Genomic DNA, 8592 nt, shown 5'->3' with positions numbered 1-8592 from the left:
AAGGGGGAGGGTGCAAATAAACGTCTGGAGGAGTGAGGTGCAGAAAGTTAAAGGTTCTTTCTATTGCTGGTTCTATTAAAATCTGTATTTCTGTCAGAATGATTGAAGATAGGTCTTTGTTTATGAGCCATCAAAGAAACTAGGTTAGGTATGGGGCCGAAACTCTGTGGGCGAATTGACTAAACAGTTCTGCCACTTTAGCATGCAGTATTTCAACACCAAACTCATTCATCTAATTTACATGGCACCTGCATTCCAGCTTATCCAAGCTCTGTGTATATGCTGGTATAGCACTGCACCATGCAGTATCAAGTTACTACATTGCTTACTGCAAACATGCCTAATATATATGCAAATAGGCCTCAATATATAATGCAACACATTCTGATAACATATTAAAAGGCTGACGGTAAACAGTATGTTAAAAGAGACACGTGTACTTTTTCTACCAATCTTTGCAGCATCAATTTAAAATGATGATGCCAAATTAGAATCAAGTGATAGAGAATAATGGATAAACTGTAGACAAACAAACAACTGGGGCAGTTCCCTCAAACATACACATTTATACTTTATCAGCCCATAAAGACTGCACATTGTTACCTTAAGGGTGCATAGTAGTACCTTAAGGCAGGGGTTCTTAAACTTCTTGATGTGAAGGATCCTCTGATACGATGATCCTCCTGCAAAGGCCGCCTATCCTAAAATATAAAGGCAGTCAAATATTTTAAGACACATTAATACTGAGAAAAAAAAATAGTAAGTGTGACATTATATTACCAAAATATTATCTGTACAGTTTGATGTATAGACATCTTTATAAATATTTTTATGCATTTTTTACAAACTTTTTATTTCCAAAAACTTTTGTTTTTAATTTTACAATATTTGTACAATTGTACAACTACAAGTATACAAAAACTATGGGGGTAAATAGAAAAATCTTTTACATTTACCCTCATGCAGCTCATAGTTTAATAAAAACCCTGCCTTATACTAATTTGCTACTTTTAGAGGAACAGATAAAGTGCAAACGTGTACATCTGAGGGTACTACTACCGCAGTGACAAGCTAAAGGCATTATTTTACACATTATTACTGAGAGGAAAAATTGCTATCAGCATTTATTTTGTGGGTGTGTTTGCACAATTACCTGATTTGCATAATCTCTTTAGTCAGTCAGTCTTCTGCGGTACGACTTCGATAAGGATTATAAGACCGGTGGGTTTGCCAGACTCCAGGTCTGGGAAGGTTATTGTACAGGCAAACTAGCAGATGAGCAGATTTATTTTCAGTCCTGTCTGGGCAAGGGTGCTGAGAATGACCTCCCTAGAGACTGAAGCTTCCCCAGGTGTTCAGCTGTGTCATTGTTACAGGCTTGAGGACAGAGCTGAGGCTCTGGATTTTAATACGGACAGCCCTAGTGGGTAGAATTAGTCTTGTGCATTTCTCCTGAGGTGTCTCTGTGCGTGCGAATTGATGCTTGAAGAAAGAAAGGGAAATATTCATTGGAACCGTTTATCTTCTGTGATGGATTAGATAGATGAGAGTAAATATTTACACCGTGTCATTACATGCACGCCAAGAAATATCCATCCTGAAACAATCTCACACTCTCCTCAAGCTTGGCAGGTTTTACTGTGTTTCAATTGAAGGTATTTTATGGAGGATTTTTTTAACTATCAAGATGAAAATTCCAAGAAAAGTCACAATATTTCTACCTCTAATCACACTGTGTATTTGCATTGATGTAATTGTACTGAAATGTACTTGAGTTAGTAAACTGGCCATGATATAAATATATGATTATTGATTATTTATTTTCTTTCAGCTTGAAACAACATCAGCAATGAAGAACTAGAAGTACTGCATCTGAAACAGGAGAATCAGAGCGTTTCAGAAACTTACAGAACTGCACAAACTAATTGTGAACTCATAAGAAAAGACGTCTTCTTTGGCCACAGGAATCGTTCACCTACACTATCTGAGGTTCCTCAAATCTCAAGTCTGTTATGTTTTTATTCACAATCAAAAGCTTAAAAATCGATCTACTTTGGGAATATCGTCCATCCTTACACGAGTGTAAAGAAAAAGGATGTCTATGATCAGTCCAGTGATATTCAACATGTAACATGAGCACACCAGCCTGAACAGACATGCAACGGTCCTGCAACTTTTATTTTTGCCTTTCAAACTCTTATATGCAGTGGCCTGTCATTTTCTCTGCTCTTCAAAAGAGATATTGCTGCTTTGGTTGTTTGCTTTGGCATGCCGGTGACAGAAGGAGATCATCAACCTTTTTCCAGTGACTTTGTTGAGTATGTGTCTCACTTGTGTGTGAATGCTGCCAATGAGGATTCAATTCAACTGCCTTTGTGTGAAATCTCTGTCAGCTGTGGTCAAAAACAATATTTCAGCACTGTTACCACAGACTAAACGCACATCCTGTTTATTCACACCACAGTCAGTGTCGCATAGGGCAGAACATTCCTATAGAGCTGTGATGCTGCTTAAATACTGATGTCAAATGGAATATGCCATTAAAAGGAGTCCAGGCACAATGGAGTTGGCATTTTTCACCCTGACTCAATCATGGATGATTCACATGGACATAAATATGTGAACCAGTCTGAGCTTTATCTAAAACTATGCCAAAATGACTGCCTGTAAAACCAGAGCTCAGTGCCTGCTGTTTCAAGTATGAATGCTCTTTTTTTTTGATGAGGCATAAAAATACAATTGTGGTGTTTTTCTTGTTATCTTAGAATATATGGTAGCTACTAAACTAAAACAGGCCTAAGGCCTCATTTATAAAGACATTTCCTAAATGCTCCTACAATTCATATAAAAGTTCCATCCTACTTTATTTCCTTCAGAAAGCCCACAAATATCCTTAGATTCATTCATTGACTACATTAAAGGGATAGTTCACCCAAAAATGAAAATTTGATGTTTATCTGCTTACCCCCGGGGCATCCAAGTTGTAGGTGACTTTGTTTCTTCAGTAGAACACAAACAAAGATTTTTAACTCCAGCCGTTGCAGTCTATCAGTCATATAATGCATGGCAATGGGTAACAAAATCTATGAGAGTAAAAAAAAACATGCACAGATAAATCCAAATTAAACCCTGCGGCTCGTGATCGGTTTGTGCCAGAAACCTAACAGTATATATATAATTTTTTACCTCTAATACACCACTATGTCCAACTGCTTTGAGTGCACGCACGACATCCGGTGCGTGAGGTGTGTACGCGCTCTGGCGTAGTTTACGTTAATGGGTGTGTTGATATCCAGCCGAAGAGCAATCAACCATAACTTCAGGCGAGCAGGCTCAGAAGTTGGGAATACGTGGAAAGTCACCACTCCCGAATGAGTTAGCACGAGAGAAAGTAATCTTTTAGTTTTATGTCGGTTTGAACAATCCGGATAAGCGATGAGTGACGTATGAGATCACTTCCGGCACTTGCGTAAACTACGCCAGAGCGCGTACACACCTCACGCACCAGATGCCGTGCGCGCGCGTCCATTGCCATGCATTATACGACTGATAGACTGCAACGGTTCGAGTTAAAAATCTCCGTTTGTGTTCTACTGAAGAAACAAAGTCACCTACATCTTGGATGCCCTGGGGGTAAGCAGATAAACATCACATTTAAATTTTTGGGTGAACTATCCCTTTAACGTGCACATCATAGTCTGGTTCAAAAAATATTTTCACAAAAATGTGTACTTGACATTAAAACGTCCTGTTATCTTATTCTGTGGGTTTTTTATTTTTCTGAAAATAAAAATGTGTCGAATTTATATCAGAATATTCATGTGAATGTAAACGTTGTCACTCATTTATTCAGGAGTAGCTAATTTGCATCACCTAAAGTCATCAGAAAATTCAGCGCAAAAAAAGGGGGCATAGACATACTGATCAGAAGGCGAACATTTTCACAGCAGTTTCGGTCTTTATAAATTCCAGTTTGTTCGTCATGTAGGAATCAAATCCATGGGATTTAGCATCAAATCATATGTGCATTTTATAAATGAGGCCTTGGTCAGAATAGTGTGACATTTATGCAAATCAGAGTATTACGGTAGCGACCAAGCCAGACGTTTTAACATGGTATGGTTGATGCAAAAAAAAAAACTTTTTGTAAATAATCGATACACAAAAATATTGTTAGTTTCACCCTTCAACTGCTAGTCCGGGGTGATTATTGTGGAGTATTTACTTGACAAGATTTTTGTGTGCTGCTTTCTGATCAATATGCTATTGAATTAAAATCCTGAACACCATTGGGCTTTTTACAAAACATCTGTTAACAGCCATTGAATATACAGTATTTATGTTTAACCCCAATGATGTCTGTGTTGAAAGTTATAAAAGAAATAACGTCATTTTCTATGAGCTAGACTACTGAATGGCTGTTTTCTGTATGTGATGTCTTGGTTTCCAGTAAAAATGTCTAAACATCCTTACAAGATGAATTGACTTGAAAGACAAGTTCTGATACAGTATTTAGTGGGAAAAAAAGACAAAAATACTGATGAATAAAATATTTTTTTTGCAGTGCTGTTGGCTACAGTATAAAAGAACTCAGGATAACAGGAACCCGTTTGGACATGGTTTTGCGAAAAAATATCAGAAAGCTACTTCAGAAACACAAAGCATCAGGACAAAGGACACTACAGACACAAAAGGGTGATTCATTTGATGTGAAGTATGGAGTACTCAGATCTTTGAGAACAAACTCAGGCTGTTAAAGTGTATCAGTTCTTGTTTCACCTCATCTCAGTCTTTAGCCTTTCGCTGATCATGTAAACGCAAATATCAGTCTTGCTGTCCATGAAATGGAATGCAATTTCAACTACAAATGGATTACAAAATATTTTATGGTCAATACACGCTGTGGGCTAGAAATTATATATTTATTATGAAAAAATATGTTAAATAGAAACTATAAAAGCATATATGTAAAACGAAAGAATTGTGATTTTCCTGTGAAATGGTGAGAAATGAAGTCTGTACTGTGCACATTTGTGAATACACTTGATAATGACTATTTTCAATTTCAAACTATAAATGTTTCTGAGTATTATTTTTTGTGACATGAAAATATTGACAAGTCTATGTCCAGCTGCAAAAGATTTAACGACAGAATGATAGAACAACAGATAGAAAGATAGATAGATAGGCTGAACAAACATAGATAGAACGACACAGACAGACAGACAGATAGATAGAATAATCAATGGAACTACAGACAGATAGACAGAAAGAACGAAAGACAGAACGATAGAACAACAGACAGACAGAACGACAGACAGACAGAACGATAGACAGACAGACAGACAGACAGACAGAGACAGACAGACAGACAGACAGACAGACAGACAGACAGACAGATAGATAGATAGATAGATAGATAGATAGATAGATAGATAGATAGATAGATAGATAGATAGAAACGACAAAGACAGAACAATAACAGATAAAGTAATAATCAATGAAACGATAGACAGAACGAGACAAGATAGATAATGACAAGACAGAAAAATAGAATGACAGACAGACAGACAGACAGACAGACAGATAGATACGACAAAGACAGAACAATAACAGATAGAATAATAATCAATGAAACGATAGACAGAACAAGACAAGATAGATAGAATGACAGACAGACAGACAGATAGATAGATAGAATAACAGACAGACAGACAGATAGATAGATAGAATGACAGACAGACAGATAGAATGACAGACAGACAGACAGACAGATGACAAGAAAATTTAGCAGATGTTCAACTGGTCCATGGTCAAGTCACAATTACATTATTCTATAAACTGGTGTCCCATATTGCTGCTGAAGGATGCTGCTTTGGAGGAAAGGAACATTAATCACAATTTTTTTGCCTGTGGGTATCAGTAAACGATTGCCATATTGATCGTACATGCTTTCAGATTTCAGGGTTTATTAAAGTTCATGTGTCTGCGTGCAGTTAGCCCCCAGCTGCACTTTGTTGTATGTTCAGACTTTATTGATGTTCAAACAGCCTATTTTTCCTGCAGAACTGGAGATTGAACAAATAATAGTTCATATCAAATAAAAAAAAGTGGTTAAACTTTTTTTTTTCTTGTCGAAAACATAAAAGCACACAGAATTAATTTGCATAAAAAATGACAATTCTGTCATCTTTTAGATATGTAGTACACCCAGCTTTACCCGGACACATACAGTACATTCACGTAAAGCAATTTACTGTATAGAAATATATTGTCGAACTATATTGTTTATATCGTTGCAAAATGTGAACTTTATTGCCCAACTCTAATCTGATAAATTATAAGTAAACTATAAGAAATAAATATATAATATATAAAGGTATTATAAACATTAACATCATGATTTTCTATAAAGCAGCTTGAGTATTGTATTGCGAAAAGTACTATAACAAATATAATTGACTTGAAATGAAAAGAGCAACTTGAACATTTAGCTAGAAATCTCCTATGGTACCATACAGGTTTTCAACAAAATGAGGGCCAAAAAATTATGACCATTTTTATTTTGGGCATATTATTTTTATAACACTGAGTGGCTTGCATATGAAATGTATATATCAATTCAAACAAACGATTTAAACCTTTTTTTCTGTCTCTTACTCTATCGGGCACTCTTTATCACAAACTTATCATTCTTTCTCAGTATGTTTCTCTCCTTCACATTGTGCCACACTCAGAGGATGGTGTTTTCAGGACGGCACCACTATAATCTAATTACCTGGGAAAATCAAATCACCTCTTGGTGACAACCCGCTAAGGAAAATATTTCAAAGGCTCTCACAAAGGCAATGACCCGGACTCTTAAAACAGCTTAACAGTTTCAAATAAATGTGTTTTTTAACTTTCTATTCAACAAAGAATCTGGAAAGGCGCATCACAGTTTTGACAATAATAATAAGCAGCACGGCCGTTTTTAACATTGATGAGAAAGGTTTCTTTAGCAGCAAATAAGCAAATTAGAATTATTTCTGAAGGATCATGTGACACTGAAGACTGGAGTAATGGCTGCTAAAAATCACAGGAATAAATTACATTTTAAAATATTCAAATACAAAACAGTTATTTTAAATTGTTCTGTTTATTACTGTTTTTACTTTATTTTTGTAAAAAAAAAATACTCACCCCAAATTTTCTGTAAGATACTTTGGATAAAAGCATTTGCCAAATGCATAAATGTAAATTATATATCAACCTCATATTAATTCACTAATTCATTAAAACAATCATAGGTGCTGCCAGTTTTTTAAAAGACCCCTTTTCATTAATATTCAAGACAAAAAAATGATCCTTAAGAATGGTGCTCTCTCAAACAAAATGCAATTTATCAATCAGTCCATTTGTTAAATTTTCTGTTTTCGCTTGCCAAGCTGCTGTTGTTTTTGCTATTTGCTCACAAATCCTCACTGCTAAATGGAACACAGGCTCATTGTAGACTGTCAATATGCAGCAGATGTCCTGTCACGTTGCACTAATCTGTGATGACAGTATTTGCATATCAAATTAAAGCATAAATTGTCTTAATGCATTACGGAATCTATTTGTGAATTTATCTAATTACTGTAACAAATAATTGTATTTTAAATATATATGTTTAACAGACAGTCTGTTCTGTCAGTATGGCATGACGAAACAAAACTGCTCCCATTATAAGTCCTTGTGGTTTAGACAGTTCTGTTGATTATAATGGGAGAACACATCTAGCTTTGCTCACTCTCATTGTAAACATTCGTTACTGACACTCTCTCTTGCAGCACAGACAGATTAATTTACTATAATGAGAACTTTTTGATTTACCACGTCATTCTCTTGCAGTGCAGATACAGAAATGGTCAAAGAATGTCAGCATTATGGTAGCAAGATTGACTTTCAGCATCCCTAGTCTAGTCATTGGGCCAGGGAACCTAAAAATTGGTCCAGAGCACAAACAGACCTGATATAAATGTCCTGGAATCCATAAAATCAGAATCTAAAATGTTGCACACCTTGACCCCAATAATACATTTCCCACAATTCACGGTTGATGATGAAATGCTAGCCGTCACTCATCGTAATAAGACTTTTAGCAGTGATATTGGAATTGCCAGCGTTTGACTGAAATTAATGTCAGCGCTGACTCTGGAGTGTTTGCGGTCTAATAAGCTCACTTCCAGCAGACGTCTGTATCATCTGTCACTGTCAGACGCATGCAGGCCTGCTGTTCCTTCTCATATTGAGATCTCACAACCGGACACCACTGACAAAACACTCACGTCAAATCTGACACATGCAAGACATTTCACACGCTACCAACATCTACACATATACATGCTATACAATAAGGGCAGACAACCAATGACAGGCAAGCAAAATGGAATTTCAAAATGACAGTCATTTATATAATTAAATATATTTTATTAATAAACGGTTAATAAACAGAACTGCACACATCCCGCGGAAGAACATTCCAACCGGAGCTACTTCTCTAAGTTTGTCTATGGCGATTCACGCAGGTGTGTGTTACTTCACAGCGGTGATGACTGGCCAGGCTACAAT

This window comes from Sinocyclocheilus grahami, unplaced genomic scaffold (assembly GCF_001515645.1).
Source record: "Sinocyclocheilus grahami isolate Dianchi unplaced genomic scaffold, SAMN03320097.WGS_v1.1 scaffold955.1, whole genome shotgun sequence".
In the NCBI taxonomy this organism is placed as follows: Eukaryota; Metazoa; Chordata; class Actinopteri; order Cypriniformes; family Cyprinidae; genus Sinocyclocheilus; species Sinocyclocheilus grahami.
This window is presented reverse-complemented; position numbering follows the sequence as displayed.